The sequence below is a fragment of the Ambystoma mexicanum genome, chromosome 3p (assembly GCF_040938575.1).
Source record: "Ambystoma mexicanum isolate Mex_15411 chromosome 3p, UKY_AmexF1_1, whole genome shotgun sequence".
Classification (NCBI taxonomy): domain Eukaryota; kingdom Metazoa; phylum Chordata; class Amphibia; order Caudata; family Ambystomatidae; genus Ambystoma; species Ambystoma mexicanum.
The window spans coordinates 1139412788-1139430381 of NC_090925.1; the positions used below are offsets into that span (position 1 = coordinate 1139412788).

At 44.8% G+C, this 17594-nt stretch overlaps 1 protein-coding gene across 7 annotated transcripts in view; it reads left to right on the top strand.

Annotated features, from left to right (window-relative positions):
• RAPGEF6 (Rap guanine nucleotide exchange factor 6) overlaps positions 1-17594 on the top strand; it is a 1719096-nt gene that overhangs the window by 1351353 nt on the left and 350149 nt on the right. The window lies entirely within an intron of this gene.

Sequence of the window (17594 nt, forward strand, 5' to 3'; positions counted from 1 at the left end):
TTCCCTCTTCTCATCTTGCCCCTCTTAAATCCATATACCACTCTGCTATTCGTACCCTTTGTCTCCTTACCCCCCGTGATTCTATCTCCTCTTCGCTCTCTCACCTTGGCTGGCTACCTTTCCACCTACAACTAAAATTCCACTTTCTCTGCCTTGTTTTCAAATCCCTCCATGGTCTTGCTCCTCCTTATCTCGCCTCCCTTCTCTCCTTCTACTCCCCCTCTTGCTCCCTTCGTTCTGCTGACCACTTCCTTCTCACTGTACCCCCTTCCCCCTGCGCTTCCTCTCGGTTCCGCTCTTTCCATCTTCTTGCTCCTCTGCACTGGAACTCTCTTCCCCCTCCCAATCCGCTCTTCCACCACCAACACCTCATTTTGCACCTCCCTTAAATCCCTTCTCCTCCATTCCACTCCGTGAAGGCCCCCCTGCCCTCTCGACTCCCCCCCCCCTCCTGATTTCACCTTCAATTCCTCTCTCCCCTCTCCTTTTACACTCTCTCCCTTCGGTTCCATGTAAAAATGTTTCTACAAAAATCTCGCCATGCAAAAATATCGCCGAAAAATGGCCGTTTTTTTGTGGCGAAATTATTGCATGGAAAGTGCGGGGGACACCTCCGCAACCCCCAAACTTTTTTTATTTATTTTTTAAAACTAGTGTTTTTTTTGCCCCTGTCCCCATATATATGGTCACCCATATAATATCGCCGCAACCTTTTCCTGGCGATATTATTTACGGCCACCATATATATGGGGATAATATTACCTGATACCCTCCCTTCCTTCTACATTCATTCAATCCTTCTCATGGTCCCCTCAACACTCCAACTCCCACTCCTCCTCCCCCCTCTCAGGTAATTTCTCTTTACACTGTTTTATGGTATGATTCAAGTTGTAATTTTTGCTCACATTGTTAATTGTCATTTCTGTGTATTTGTTGTTCCAATGTACAGCGCTTTGGTGCAAAGCGCTTTATAAATGAGTGAATAAATAAATAAATCAATCAAGTTTCATAGAGGCACAGAGGCTATTCCAGAGGGGAGACCCCAGCAGAAGAAAGAGATCTACCACCAACTCTTTGCTTAGAAAAACGACTGGCCCTGATGGAGTTGGGGTTGGATGAGCGAAGAGCTTGAGAAAGAAGATATTTAGGAAGAGAGTGTTTAAGGTATTGAGGCCCCAGACGGCCTTATGGACCATGCAGAGTGGTTTGAACTTAATCATTGCCGCCACTTGGAGCCAATGTAGAGATTTCAGTCTTGGAGAGATACGATTCCTGGGCTTAAGGCCAAGGACACGTCTCGCAGTCCTGTTTTGGATGAGTTGCAGAGGGCGGAGAGTAGAGGCAGGCAGATTTAAAAAGAGCCTGTTGCAGTAGTCCAGCCTAGAGAGAACCAGAGCTTTGGAGACAGTGAGCTTCTGAGGGAAGGAGAGGAAAGGAATAATACCTCTGAGGAGGTGCAGCTGGCCGTGTGACTTCTTAGAGATGTCGGAGATATGAGTAGATAAGAGAGTGTGGAGTCGAAGATGACCCCAAGGTTTTTAGCCTCACAGGTGGGAGCAGGGAGAGGGCCAAGGGAGACCGGCAAGAGTGACAGGAAAGGAGGAAGCAGGTGGGCTGATGAATCTCTGTCTTACTGGCATTAAGGCAGAGATCATTGGCATCTCACCACTCCTGGATAGCAGACAGCCAGAGATGAGGGAAGGAGAAGAAGTGGTAGAAGGGAGCCTGAAAATGAGTTGTTATCCGCGTAGCACTGAAAGTTGGGACAGAGAGCAGCAATGCAGTGGGCAAGAAGTGCCAGGTATTGGTTGTACAGCCAGGGAGAGGGGGGGGTTAGACCCCTGGGGTACACCACAGGTAGAGATAGAGGAAAGGAAGGACCCAAGTTGGACTTGGGAGGGTTGATTGGAGAGGAAAGAAGTTAGCCAAGCCAGGGCCTGATTGGTGATACCCAGGTTATCACAGAGACGGTTGAGCAGGATGGCATAGTTGACCGTGTCAAAGGCAGAAGAGAGATCAAGTAAGATGAGGACACTGGGTGTTGGAATCAAGGTTGGAGAGCAGGTCTTCACGTATGTTCAGGAGAGCAGTTTCTGTGCTCCTGACAGCTCTGAAGCCAGACTGATGGCCATGGAGACAACTAACAGATTCAGTGTGAAGATCCAGCTGGGAGATGGCCAGCTTTACCAGGAGTTTTCACAGGAAAGGAGTAATGGAGATTGCGCAATAGTTAGCCGGGCAGGAAGGGTCGGCAGAGGGTTTCTTAAGAAGGGAGTGCTTGGTGTTGCTTCTCTGTCAGATGCTGTAATACGTTCCTAACTGTTTCTGCAAATGTCACTCTAAACACGTTTTGGCTGGAGCACTCTTAGAATGCTCACAATTTCGGTAATTGCAAAAGGTGATTGGAAAATAATTAAATTATATAAATAAAGTTGCTGTTCAGCCTGGACAACAATCAGTTGTTTTTATATTGCTTTAAAAAAATGCCAAAATGACACCATTGCGAGAACTCCTTTTTTAAGCTTTAATTTAGTCTTTCCACAATTGTTAAAGGGCATTCCAGCTTGGCCTACAATTAGCAAAATTACTCAAACATGTTTGCGTAGAAGTGCCCTTGACCAATTTGTCTTTGGGAATGGGCTTTCATTTTTAATAGTTTGCCAACAACTGTATGTTTGTTTCTATGCTAATACAACTAGAAAACTGTTTAATTTGACTTTGCAGAGTATATGTGTAATTTGTTTAGTTAATGAATGTATAGGGATAGTGGATGTGTTGATGGAAAACAAAGATGACATCTTATAAACGGTGTAGTTAGAGTAAGAGGGTAGTGTGATGATTCACGGCCGATTCCCTCCTAAAACCTGGCCTGGGACACTTCTTATGTGGGCAGGGAAAGGCAGACACTTTCTGATCCTGGGCCTGGGGGTGGTGTTCTGCGGGAGGATCACATGAGGGGTTGAGCAGGTCAGGAGGAATGGGAAAACTCCTTTTTTAACGTTCCCAGAGACCCCACCCTTTTAATGGCTTATTGGAAAAGAGAAGAAGTTTCAAACATTGATTGTGAGACTTGGAGTACACAAAGTACTGTAACGAAGAATAGGGCTTCAGAGGCATGAAACTGCAAAGCATAGCTTACTAGTGAAATGACCCACACCTGAGGGAGACCGGGAGGCTAAAAGGTCCCCTTTGGTGCAGGCCATAGAGAAGAGTAGCAGTAGGAGGTGGAGCAGTTTTGAACTCTCCACGTTGCTGCAGAAGCCGAATCTTCAGGAGAAAGGAGACACCGAGACCACTGTAGAGTTACAAGCAGTTGCTGCTGGTCCTGAGAGGGTCATAGCCTCTAGAAGCCTTAATTGCAGAAGTCGCGCAGTCTGGAAGCGTTGGAGTCGGAAGCGTTGCCCCTGGAGACCGAGATTGCAGAGGTTGCCCAGTGGGAAGTGTACATTTTAAAAGCTTTCCCCGAAGTAAGTCTGGCTCCGGTGGCAGGCGAGCACCGGAGAGCCTCTGGAGCAGAGAAAGTTCTTTTTTCGAGTGGCGCGTGCCGCAGGAGACCGAAGAAAGCAGGTTGCCGGACAGCGAGAAGCAGCAGACAAGGAGGCAGCGAGGCGAGCGGACACGCATGCCAGACCTGTGATTGTGACACTAGAGCGCTCGGTAACTGCTTGCTTGCCAAGTCTTGAAAGGGGCCCCTAGGGGTCCCTCGTGCTATGGAAACAAGGCAATAACCATACACGAAAAGATGCGCCAGACACGTGGTTCAAATTCCCAATGCTAGGGTTTATTGCAAGCAAAAATAGTCCCAATTGGCCAATTCTGGTCTCACGCCCCGTGACGTGAGTTTCCTAGACCTCGAGGGACGCAAGAGAGCGAATTACGTACATCAGTTACATATATACAAAATGCATATCATACAATCAGCTATGTCATGTTTAACACCCTCCTTTATTAAGTTTCTTTGAACTCGGGATGACGATGGACATTTCCGACGGGTATGACAATTATGACACTTTCGATGTCTATTCTAGTAACAACGTGCAATTTGGAAAGTGCAGAGGCATCTTTTAGTTGTTGAACAGAACACGGTGGTTCTATTCTTGGAAGCAAGCTGCACACGGGGGAAGAGCCACATTCCATGCTTTGCTATCTATGAGGTACTGTTCATGTCCTGGGAGCTGACACGCTCTAAAGGGTTTTGCGAAGGGGGGCCGTAGGAAGAGAATAATTCAAGCCTTTAGCTGTTTTATTCTAACGTATTCTACCATCGTACAAGACTGGCTGGCAGCTGTGAAGTGATTAAATGCCCTGCAGCTCTCCCTCAAGGCTACAGAGAGGGAGCGTGGGCATTCCTTTCTAGGCTAACCATGAGGAGTTTTCAACGAACTCCTCAGTCCCGCGACCTTGCCCTTTTCATATTCAGACAACAATGTTAACAGTTGAGCAGAGTAAGCAGAAACCGCAAGAATTGCAAGCTGCAAAGCAGTTTTAGACAGAAAGCAATGAGCAATGGTTAACAGGCAAAATGGCGATTCTGCTACGTTTAAAATGGCCGCTTGTTGGTCAAGCATAACAGTCTATATTTCTATAATTTGGTGCATAAAACGGTTGGCCTACGGCCATCAAGTTACGTCTGTCATTCAAATGAAGGGTATTCACTTTTCCAGATTGACAGTCTGGGTGCCTTAATATTAGAACCAATGCAAGCAAAGTGAAATTCACAAAGAGGTGTGTTTTTTGAATAACGAACTGACATAAAACAGACAAATCATTATTTTGTAAACCAAGCTGACTTCAAAAGAAGCAAGTGGAATAATAAGAACTTAATCACCAGATCAGAGGGTATGATTGTATGTATGTGGGTCATATTATTGGCAATCAAAAAGAGGAGGCAATCATTCGAGAAACCAATACAAACAACTCTTGCCAAATCCAAAAAGGGAACTATAACAAGGCAAGTTAAAAACAACCAGTGCCAAAGCAAATAAGGGGCACATGAGAATCGAAATGTTTGTAAAATCTATTGCCCTTATTTAAAGAAGCTCAAAAGAGGAACTGCCTCTTAAACCCACATTGCCAAAGCCAAAGAAGTGTTGGCGTTAGACAGAACCATTGTCAGAATTTGGTTAATGCAAAAGTGGGGAAACAAGAGTGGTAGGAAAGCTGCCCTTTTGGTAGAAGGTAGTCAGAAGGAGTGGTGCATAACCTGCATTGCGTGTGGCAATCACAAGTTTATTACAAACAGCACCAGTTTGGTTCTTATTTTCCCTGAAGCATTGCTTAAACTTGATGTTGTAAAGCAAGAGACATTGCTAATTTGTTCGAAGATAACTTTTACCACAGGAGTATTTGTAGTTGATTCTGGCCTTGCAGGAGAGTGCACCAGGTCAGAGGACTTTATAGCACTTTATTATGTTCTGGCAGTAGCTACACCAGAGCAGAGAACTTTGTGGTAGCAGGCCTGGCAGATGAGTAAGCCAGGTGCAAGTTGATGAATTACTGTGGTGTGGTGATGAAAAGTTATAAAGAAGTGGTAGAACCACTGAGAAGTCATTGTGAAATATTACAGGATCATCCTGACAAACTTATATTGCTGATGGAAGAGTTATGTGAACTGCTGCAGAATTATTTAACATTGTCAAAGCAAGTGTTTCTTGTTGCAGAATAATACTGACAAAAATGTGGGTTGATCCTAATGAACTAAGGAGTGTTCTTGGTTAATGCGAAGACGTTGTTTTGAGTTCTTTGTGTCACAAGTGGAAAGTGGAAAGAGAAAAAAACGTGTTGAACAATTCTGAAGTATTGGAACTTTTGTTGTCAACTTGGAATCAAAAGAACTGCATTAACTGCATTGGAACTTTGTTACAAGACAGGATTGCCTTATTCTTTTAGAACTGTTGAACATAATTCTGCTTCAATATGGGAAAGGAGAATTCACCCAGATTATAAGGAGACAACAGTTATCATAATGCAAACTTAACTGTTATATTTGTTGGTTTTGAATTGCCATATATTACCTTGTTGAGTTGTTATATGTACAAGTGTGAGGAACAGAAACCTTTTGTTGGAGTGTTTCCTTCAGTTTATTTTAGGTAGGGAAATCCTTGTCAGGGTAGGGTTAGTGAGGCATTTATCCAACCCTTTGAGTTAATAAAATGGCATCTTTCACAAAGTTGTCCACCTCACATTTCTGACTCCTCGTCAAATCTCGTATGCTTAGATTCTGAGGTAAGCAGTTGTGCATTTTTGTTTGTCGTTTTCCCTGTCTATGAATAGCTGTTAGGTTAATAATGTGGCATTGAACTGCCATTTTAGCCCTCTTTATTGTCAATGATACTCAATGTTTTCTTTTTCTTCTATTGAAAATTCAGGTAAACAGTGGGGCTGAATGTCAACAGAAAGGTTTCACAAAATCCTCAAGGACTATGCAAGCCTTTTGAAGCACTCAGTGGTTTACTGGGCTGGCTCCTACACTCTTCCAAAATGAGTAAAGGGGCCGGTGGGTTGACGCCCCCTTGCCCATTATGGACGAGCCACCTCTGCGAAACGGCTAGACTGGCTGCACCCAAATGACAGTCTATCCAGATAATTACACTTAGCAGGACTGCCTTATCAGAGATGCACGGTATAAAATGATTAGACTGGCTGCACCAAAAGGCCAGTGTAGCCACTAATGACGCATACCATTCCTGCTTAGCCTGGACATGGATGACCATTACGACTTAGTGCACAACCCTGCCCCACCCAAACTTGTGCCCTCTCCCTCCCACCCCCTACCTTAAAATGAGCTCCTCGGCCCAGTATTAGCTCCACATCCCTCTTCCTCATCCCAGTATTATGCATGAGGCATCTTGCCTCATCAGTAACTACTGGGACAAGGAAGAGTGAGAGTAGGAATAATGAAAATTTCAAGAATCGAAGCCAGCCATTACCTCACCTTCCCTCTACCTCGCCCCAGTATTTGTTATGAGGCAACGTGCCTCATACACAAGTACTGGGATGAGAAAAAGTAGGGCTAGGAGTAATGAATATTACAAATATGTAATCCAGTCATTAAACAAAAGCACTCGCACATCGTTCATCATAAACTCACACACCCAGCGCCCCATACAATTACATGGACATCCTTTCATGATACACTTGCACAAGCACAACCAGGCAGCCAACCATACATCATGCACTCGCTCTTGAACACACTTAACATTATATACACGTACACGCACGCATTCAAACACAATACATGGGGGGCCTCATTACAAGTTTGGCGGTAGGTTTGCCCGTAAAACCGGCAGGCTGCCGCCGAACTTTTGAATTTTTCCGGCACCCGGGAATGGACAATTACCGGGGCATTCCGGCCCCGCCGGACCCGGTAATTGTCCATTCTAGGGTGCCGGGAAAAAAGGCTCCCCATTCCGTTGTTACCGGACCGGCAAGCTTACCGGTACCGTTGTTACCTAACTGGCAAACTTGGAATAAAGCCCAAGTTCTTACATTTTTAATCTGTTGGTGTAGGGAACGGGGCCTCCAGCTCCTTGCACGCTTGTCATAGGGTGAGGGGGAGGGGGAAGTACTATAACTTCAAAAAGAAATTGTTTCTTTTTTAAGTCACTTTGTCTTCATAAAGTCATTATTTCCATTAAGTGACCCAACCACAAAGGAAATAATGTCTTTATGAAGGCAGAGGGACTTCAAAAAGAAACAAATTATTTTCGAATTCATAGGAGTCTCCCTCCTGGAGGCCTCCATGTCATGGGGTGGGGGAAGTCACTACCTTTATAAAGAAATAATTTCCGTAACAGAAATAATTTCTTTATGAAGTCAGAGGACTTCAAAAAGAACATTTCTTTTTTGTGTCCGAAGTGTTCCCGCCCCCCCGAACACCCACCCCTCCCTCCAGGACATATGGTGGCGGGGCTTATACAGAGCAAATGGAACCTTATGTTTGGTGGCTATATGAGAACCGGCCCAATCCAAGCGGTTGCAGTGTGTCCAGCTTCTCTAGCTACATTAGAGAGTCGCTCCCAGAAGCTTTGTACATGACACACGACATGTCGAATTTCACAGGTTGACTAGTGTGATTGCATTTCTCTATTTTTGAGTAGGTGCTGGTTGCTTCCTTCTGAATTCAATATAGTTTTAAAATTGCCTTTTTGCTCTCATCCGTGTAGTTACGGACACAATGATGCTCTAGTCCTTTTTCTCCGGTGGTCATTTTGGAGGAATAGGTAGGACTGGGTGTACTATCTTGTGTTTTGTCAGTTGAACATTTGTGTTTTTGACAATGGCTGCAATCTGGGATGAAGGAATGATTTGTTTGAGGAATATTGTATCTTTATTCTTCGTTTCCTGGCACCTCATGGAATGAGTTCCATATGTCAGAGATGGCAACGAAATTACTCTGAAGCTTTCAGGCAGTGCAGGGTTTTTTATTAAAAATACTGCATAAGGGATACAGAGGGATGTTTGAGCAATGATTAACTAGTACAAGACATAGACAGGTCAATAGTTCAATCGAATGCACTGGCTGAAGGAGAATTTTTTTCGGAAGTGGCGCTTTGGCCGTCCCTCTCTCGTCTTCCCAAGAAGCTTCCCCCTAGCCCTGGTGTCCATAACCTTGGTTAGTGCCATAATTTTTGACCCCTACTGTCTAATATTTGGCTCATTCTAATGATGTTTTCCTTAAAGGCAGACTTACTTACTCCCTCAGGGACTTCCTAACTTTCCCTACTTATACCATAGGGTAGTGTTCTATTTTGGAATGGGGTTGTGCCTTGCAATTTTTCTGCAGAATTTACCTGGTCCCCCTCACAACCACTGTTAATTAACCCATCTACCTGGCTTCTCTCCTGGACTCCTCCCCACCAACCTTCTGTCCCTCTGATGTTTCAGTTCACCTCTCCTGCCTCCACCCTCCATTCAAGGGTTTGCATGTTCTTTGTGGGGCTCTCTCTCCCTCTCCCTCTGTCTATCCCTCTCTCTCTCTCCCTCTTTTTCTCCCTCTCTCTCCCTCTATCCTCTTAACTCCCTACTCTAGCCAAAGGCTAGTGTTCTAAAGGGTAACTGTGATTTTGCCTTACACTTATGCTGGTTTGAGTTAGGCTGTCCTTGCACGCCTACTCTGACCTCTCTCTCTCTACTCTTACCACTTCCTGTTCACTCCATTCTCCTTTTTCCTATCACCTCGATGTTTCACACCTCCTGATCTTGCCTCCGAACTTTGGTGTCACTTCTCCTCCCCCTGCACTACTCCTCTTCTACCCTGCTACTCCCGCCCTCCACACTACTCTCCTCCTCTCATTACCACTTTCCTAATCCCACTCCACTACTCTCCTCTTCCTGCCAACTACTCAAACACCCTCCTTTCTACATCTACCATTCAATTCACTTTCACTCCTTACACTAATCCCTCTACTCACTGATTATGTTATCTCCATTTATAAAGCGCACAATCGCCCAAGGGTATCTTGGCACTGAGAGGAAAAACTACTAAAACAGAAGACACAGCAAAACTAAATAAGGGTAGATGGCTCAGAAGAGGTAAGCCTTCAATGCCTTCCGAAACGAAAAGGATTAGAAAGTAATTTCAACGCAGGAGGGAGATTATTCTACAGTTATGCTGCTGTGCTTGAGAAAGCACGCCCTCCGAGCCGTGAACGGCGGAAGGCGGGCACACGCAGCAGGCCGGTGGTTGCTGACCGCAGTGAGTGGTTGGGGACATAGCGTTCAAATTTAACACGCAGGTACTCTGCACCTTGATCATGCAGAGCGCGGTGCACAATGCAAAGTGCCTTGAACCGAATGCTTTGTGCCACCGGAAGCCAGTGAAGAGAGAGTAGTACATGGAATATATGGGACCCATAAGGGTTACCGGTTGCCACCCTGGCTGCCAGGCTCTGGAGGCGCTGTTGCTGGCATACTAACCGCAAGGGTTGCGATGAGTACAGGGAATTACAGTAGTCCAGCCTACTCAGAATCATTATTGCTACTACTGAGGGACATAGCATTGCTGGTATCAGATGGAGCACCTTCCTTAAGATTTTCAACTGAAAATGCCCCATCTGGCATACCGCAGATACTTGGGCTGACATGAATAGATTGGCCAACATCATGATTCCAAGTTTTTTTACCTTCGAGGAAGGAACCAGTAGCAGACCCAAGGAAGAAGGCCAGAAAGAGGTGATCCACAGTGAAGGGTTGGGAGGGGAACCCACCACCAACACCTCTTGTTTTGTCCCCATTCAGTTTCAGCCAGTTGTGTCCCATCCACTCACCTACAGAAGTCAGGCACTTATGTAGGCACACCGACACCTCAGCCTGATCTAGATCTAAACGGATCAGTAACTGGGTGTCGTCAGCATACAAATAGCACCCGATGCCGGAGGAGCGGATGAGACGGACCAGCAGAAAAAATATATATATTAAAAAGAATGGGGGACAAAGCAGAGCCCTGAGGGACACCACAGCTGAGGTGAAAAGGTTTAGAAGAAAACGGGGAGAAAGAGTGAGTTTGGGATCGATCGGCCAAATAAATACTAAACCAGGCCACTACCTGACTCGAGACACCAATCTGGCCAAGGCAGGAGAGTAAGGTAGCATGATAAACTGTGTTGAACGCCGCTGAGAGATCTAAAAGAATCAGGGCGCCGACACCTCCCCGATCAACTAGCCTGCCCATATTGACCTGGTCACACAAATATGCAAACTCATCTTGCAGAACCACTTTCACTTCTAAACCAATACCTCACCTACTCCACAAATATCCTCCAGAGCTGCTACTTCCTCCCTCCTCCTGCTGGTCTTTTGGTTGTAAGAGGTGACAAACTACCTCAAGACCAGCAGTTACTCCACCTCTGATCTCACATGAAAAAACACACTTCCTGTTTACTTTCCCCTGTTTAAAACTTCCTCTCCTAGTGGGAATAGGCCACGTTTCTCTGGCCAATCTGACTCTGTCTTCCCCACCCGGGTCGTTATGTGTGAGGAGAAATCTTGAATAGGGGGCTAAGTCCTGCTCACTTTTTTGTGCTGGTTTGTCACATACTAAAATGGCTGTGTAGTCAGTCCAGCATTCCATTCTATGTTCTGGCTTCCCGTTCTTTCGATAATTCTCTCCAGCGAGCATGGCTTTTGATGTCTTTTTGATCTCTGGTGATCCAGGAGGCTTTCATGTGTGCGTGTGTGTGGGCTTGTCAGCTCCTTACAGCAGCTCTCTGAGACCTTCCGTGCTACCGTGTAGGGCCACAGCTTCCGTCTCCGTTGTCTCCGGCGTTCTTAGGTTACTGCACTTCTGTCCTCATCGGTGGCTCTCACTCTCATTCCTTAAACAGTTTTGTCCCAGTGAAGGTGCTGCCATTTCTTCTTTTGGGGCAGACTTCTTGACTTTGAATGCAGGGACTCTAAAAGTAACAGTAAGACGCTGGTGACTATCTAATATATGATGCAAAACTTTCAACGAAAAGTCTGCAAGCAAGCATGCTGTCATGGGGGCAGAAATTGGGGCCCTCTCTACTGCCACTTTCCAACTCAGGGGTGGGACTGGTTCTGGGTCTCTCCCTTATTTGCCTCTGACCCCTGGCTGAGAGTGGTTCCCTTCCACTCTTGACCAGGCCAGAGTGCTGGCCTTGTCACACCATTGTCATTTTGGGGGCATTGCTTATATTTTGTTAGGCCACCTTTTGCACCTTCTCTTCCATTAAGGAAATGCTCTCTTCTGGTTTATAGATCTTCTTGTTAAACACATAAAATGTGCTGTCATACCTGGAGATGTTTTTGTCTCCCCTCCGGGGCTTCAAGAACAAGTAATGAAGGACTTGCAGGAATTTGATCATTAGTGTGCTGCTCTGAATAGTGTTCTGATCATATAAAAGTATTTGTGTTCGTTTGTTTAGATAATTTATGCTGCAAGAATAATATCATGGTCTTGTTTCTTGTTTTATTCTGCATTTATGTATTTTGTATAACACTTTGGATCTCTGTTTACTTCGTGTAGAGCAGTCCTCAATCAAATGTTGCATACATGTGACATACTAGCATTAGGTCCACCCTGAGTGGAAGAATACTGTGGTCACTCCATTCCTAACACCATACTGCCCACCATTGGTCATCCCTGCTTTTCCCCAGACAAATTAACCCATTTACTGATTGGACCAGTTAGGGTAGCTTATCAATATGAGTCTAAACTCTTGACAACACCTACAAGGTGACAAGCTATTAAGAGCCGCTTCAAGGTGACCGACTGCACTCTGCAACACACCAAATAAATAATGCATGTATATTTCCACATTATTCATCAAAAGGGCTTTGATGCCTCCAAGTAGACCTGCAAGTGTTGAATTAGCAAGGCGTCCTTTTCCGATTGGACCCACCAGATTAGCAAACGATACAGAAACGCATGCACACATACTGGCAACCCTCTATTAATCCATTTTCACTTTGCTCAGAATGAAAATGTCTAGCTATACTTGAAGGGAGGGCTTGAGAGAGATTATGGATGGTTCAAGGCTGCCCCGAAATAATCCGACACCACATAGCCAGGTTAGTTTCACAACCCACCCCAAAACGGAGTAGATACATTAGCACATTATTTCATTAGGTTTGTTTCAAATCCAGGACAGAACTCAGTTTATGGCCCATTGATAACATATCATCAAAGCACCCTGCATATGACACAGGCAGTTTTTATATTCTACGTTGAGATGTTATCGTATAATTATTACAATTATTCTAAACATATAAGAATGTGTTTTAAATCTATATTGTTAACTTCATCCAAGAAAACACATTTGACCTCCCTTGAATACACAGCTACCTAGCAATCTCTAGATAAGAAAACAATCATGAGGGGATGTTAGTTATCACACTAACCTTTGGAATAAAGATTTAGAAAAATGAATCACTTGCGCACATTTTACTTTAAACAAAACAATTTAATTTGCAGAATATAGATCTTGGTAGAGCCAAAACAAAGTTTAAACTAAGGTCATTGGTGAGGCCCAGATAGAAATGTAACGGGCATGAAAAAGAATGACAATCATGCAGCAGTACAGATAGTAATGACATTGCTGTAATTTGAATTACTAAAAAAGTAGTTGACCTGTATGACAAGAATTTGCTGAATGCCTTTTATAGGTGGGGAAGGCAGTAGTTGGGCAGAACATATATTTAGATCTACCCTTCAGCTACTAGCACAGGAACTGATTCATGTTCCTCTACAGGACTGTTAGCATGGCTATTTCCAACACTAACACCATTTTGACCAATGTTGACCTCATCAGTGCTGGTAAAGAAAGTATTTATCACGACTGTGCCACGAGAGCACCAAGTGGCACCGATTGTGAAATATTTGGGACTCATTCATCTACATAATCCTCCCTGGACAATACCTCTTCATATTTGTGTCTTTACTTTGCAAGACTTTGGAACTTCCTAATTTAATTTCATGAACAATATATCCCAAAATGCACCTTGTCAGTTCCATTCCCTGGCTATTCCTACGCAGCAGTCTTAGAACTACAATCCCCACTAGCCTTAGAGATCAGTGCTGCTTTTACTTTCCCAGGACCAGAGAGGGAGGAGGCAGATTACCTTCAGGTGTGCTGCTCCAGATGCTGCTAATGAGCCTGCTTCAGCACAGGACAGGTCCGTATTTGAGCAGCTGACTGCAGGAGCACAGGACTCTTGCACTGAGTTTGCTCCCAGCCCCTTGTGCTTTGATCATTGGATTTCTGCTGCGGTCTTTGTTCAGTTCCTGCTTGATTCGTACAGGCTTCAGTCTTGAGTATTGTTTCCTTGTTTGTGCCTTAGGGTCCAGACACAGACACCCACTCCTGCTGCTCCCTCTTTCCATGAGCATTCAGAGTGGGGCCTTGTAACAGTAACCAGCTCAGAAGACTATAGTTTCGCCAGACCCTGTGGAAACTCTTCCCCCATTCTGTGAACATCTCAAGTGGGAACCTAAAGTGTTTCTTGTACTCTCTGACCCTTTCTGTTCACTGACTTTGTTGCCTGTCTGTAGTACTTGCCTATCCTGTCTTGTCTGCAGGATACCTTGCACTACTGTCTCTTGTGCACTTTTCTCCTTTCCACTTTCTCCTTTCCACTTTCGGCTTTGTGGGCAAGTCTCTGCCCTCAAGCCCCTGCAGTATTTTAAATGTCAAGACTTTGTGAATGCACCCTCCCAGCATCAGGGAAAGACCCTCAAATGTTGTAGGAGGATCGGTCAAACACATTTTATTGACTATTTAGCTTGTCAGATATTGTTGCTTTTGTAGGTCTATATAATTTAAATAATATCTTGATCCTCCTTCCTGTCCCTAGAGAATACCCATGTGATAATTTAGCATTTCATTGTTGACCAACCTTCTTAGGTCTACCTTTTAAATCGGAAACTGATCTAGGCATTAAATAATTTCCACTTGCATTGACTATATTGTATATATCGTCTAAATGTGTTTTCTGTTCATAACAAGCCAACTGAAAAACTTGTCGGAGATATGATTAGCTATGTTTAGACTAATATTAACATTGTGTTAAATCATGCCAGAAAAATCTCAACCAGTAGCCCTGAAAATGCTTACTACAAGAATGTGTGATCCGTACTTTAGTAAAATGGGTATGTTCTGAAATATGGCCTTTCAACGTTATAGATGTGAGTTTCCCATTTTGTAACGTGTTTGTCTCTGATCACTGATTAACTTCACACTAATTGAGTCCTTTATAAATTATATCATACGATAGCACTCTTTGAGATGTCATACGGATGTACGCATAATGTCCTTCTAATTTTAATCGGCCACAGTACTGATCCAAATACAGTGTGGCCTTTGTTTCCTCTTTTAATGTACCAACATGTTTCAAATGCCAATTTGTGTCTCTCTTTACCAATGTTGCCTCACCTTAAACGGATGTATATGCTTTCTGCTTAAGCACTCACTAAGGCGTTTAATAAGCCTGTGGGTGAAGCGTAATCAATAATGGAGCAAGTTGTGCTCTTAAAGATAAGGAACACATTTATACCTTTTCTGTCAAGTTCATGAATGACTGGTCCTTCTCAGTTAACGGCGTTGGGTAAAGAATTCAATGGGCAGAGTCCTACCACTTGATAACAAATCATCTGTTGATAAACACACGAAACTACACTGCTGCTGGACATAGTATATAAAAAGTGAGGAGAAGTGATCTACGGTGGAAATAGTGCTGATATCGGCTGGCCCTTTAAGCAGATTTCCCAGAAGGCTGTGCCCCAGCTAAAAGCTCCGTGGCTGGCGAATGCGGAGCCAAAAGTGAGGAGAAGTGATCTATGGTGGAAATAGTGCTGATATCTGCTGGCCCTTTAAGCAGATTTCCCAGAAGGCTGTGCCCCAGCTAAAAGCTCCGTGGCTGGCGAATGCGGAGCCAAAAGTGAGGAGAAGTGATCTACGGTGATCTTCGTGAGCTGAGGCTGCTGAGGCTTCACCCGATACATCAAAGTCGACATAGAAGACGGTATTTGAAAAGCAGTTAAAGTAATATCCAGTCTCTTTGTGTGTATGAAAACATTGAGCGGCGGGAGACTGCGGGGCTAGTCCCTTTGATCCCGGCCGTTCACACATATCAAATCGCTCCACACAACACTTTCAAATTTATCAGTGAGTCGTAAGCAGAGTCCGTCTGTGGCAGTCCACTAACGTTTTTGTCTCCAAAGGATTTGTTGGTATTTTTACTGCCTTGCGCTTTTCTCGCACTGCTGCTTTAAGATCGTGAACTGAAGTGGTGGGCGTCCTTTTAAAAGTACACAGCAATGATGCGGAGTGCGCGCAGAGTCGTGAGTAGAGTCAGTCCCCGATTGGCTGCCAGGCTGACTGGTACCGCGCAGACAATGACTGCTCAATCGAGCCATGGCGGCCCTGTTTTAAGGCGCAAAACTATTCAGCAGCGCAGGATGCAAAACCCTTGGACTGCCCTCAAGCCTGACGGCTTGCCTTCAACACACAAGAAATCAAAGGTAAGCGGGCCGAGCAGTACGCTCTTGTCAACTGTTTCTTGTGACCCCCAAGTTGCACCACCTCCTGTCACGGCAAACCTCGCATTGCATAACACTGCCGAAATCATAATCTCTGTCACCGAGACAACTCCATCATTAGCAGCAGCAGGAGAGCAAATAGCCGTGATTACGGCAACAACCGGAATGGTGGATACGACCAGCTCGTTGCTTTCCACACAGGACTTATCATCTGAGCAACCCGTTAATGAAGCTCACAAGCCAGACGCCGCTGTGGTAACCTCGGTAGAAAACGGGCTGGTCGATCATCAAGTGGAACCAGCGGAAGCTTCCATACTTTCAGTCCGCCTAGAAGCCACTCACTGCCCCTTACTCCTTCCCCAAATGCGTCTACTAACTTTAAAAGACTAACCCCTGATTTCCCGATCACCTTCGACTGCATCTCCACCTCTGGCAAAAACACTTACTGAGCAGTCGTTACTAACAACCGAGACCGTCAATGAGTTTTTCTCTCCTTTTGAATTCAGTGACGCAGAATTAATGGAAGCTTCTCAGTGCGATGAGGAAACTGAGCCGCAAAACATACCTTTCAACATCAGAGTTGAGACTGATAACAAACTGGAAGCTGATGTTGATGAGCGGCAGGCGATTAAGACAGTCGAACTCACACTCCCTCCGACGCTTACAAGCCCTGAATCTATGCAGCCTCAAATTAACTCTGAGGAAAGGTGTCTAATGCTCCAGCCGATTGCCAAAGCCCACCGGCTTTCGAGCACATCAACTGGTGACCTGGAGCGCATAGCCCTTCTGCGAAAATTCAAAAAACAGCAAAATACTAGCAAAAAAAATGACACACCACGAACCGTGATGCGACTAGATGACAGCCTTTTTACCTCGCCAAAAAATAGATCAAATCCTTGTACAATGCCTGATATTGGAAGAGCCGAGTGCGATCTTGCAGTTTCTTCACTGCAAACATCCAGTTCGAAGTTATATCTATCTCAACCCAGAAAGAAACAAGCTAGTACGCCAAAAGCTGTGGATGCACGCGCAATTCAGAACAATTACAAAAAGAGAACATCTGTGCCGCAACAGGAAATTCATCCACCTGCAGTGACCTACAGTCGGAGACCCTAAATAACACACGTTCATCCATGGAAGAAAGCTCAGTAGCAAAATCCAAACCCAGCCTCTCCTCTGCGGCTGCAATGCAAATTTATAATAACGTTTTAGCAGCCTCTACGACAGCTCTCCGTCCATTCCTAAAGATGTACGAATCACTTCACGAGTCCTTTAAAGATCAGACGGCACTCATTATATGTATAAAAACAAAGATGGAAAAATTCGAAGCAGTCAATGAGTCCTTACAGACGCAATTGACTCATGAGGCCGAACAAACCTTAAGATGGCAAGAGCGGCTGAGTGATCTCGCCGCAGGTCACCACTGTCAAAATGACTCTCTAATGGATGGGCTTCTAGATGCAGTAAAATGGATGAGGCACACTTCAGCTAACGGTAATGCTTCAAAAACTGCTGCCCCATGCTGCTGTCCCAACAGTTAAATTCTGGCCCCTCATCAGTGGCTGCCACTGTGAAAAAGGACTCGCTAACACAATCC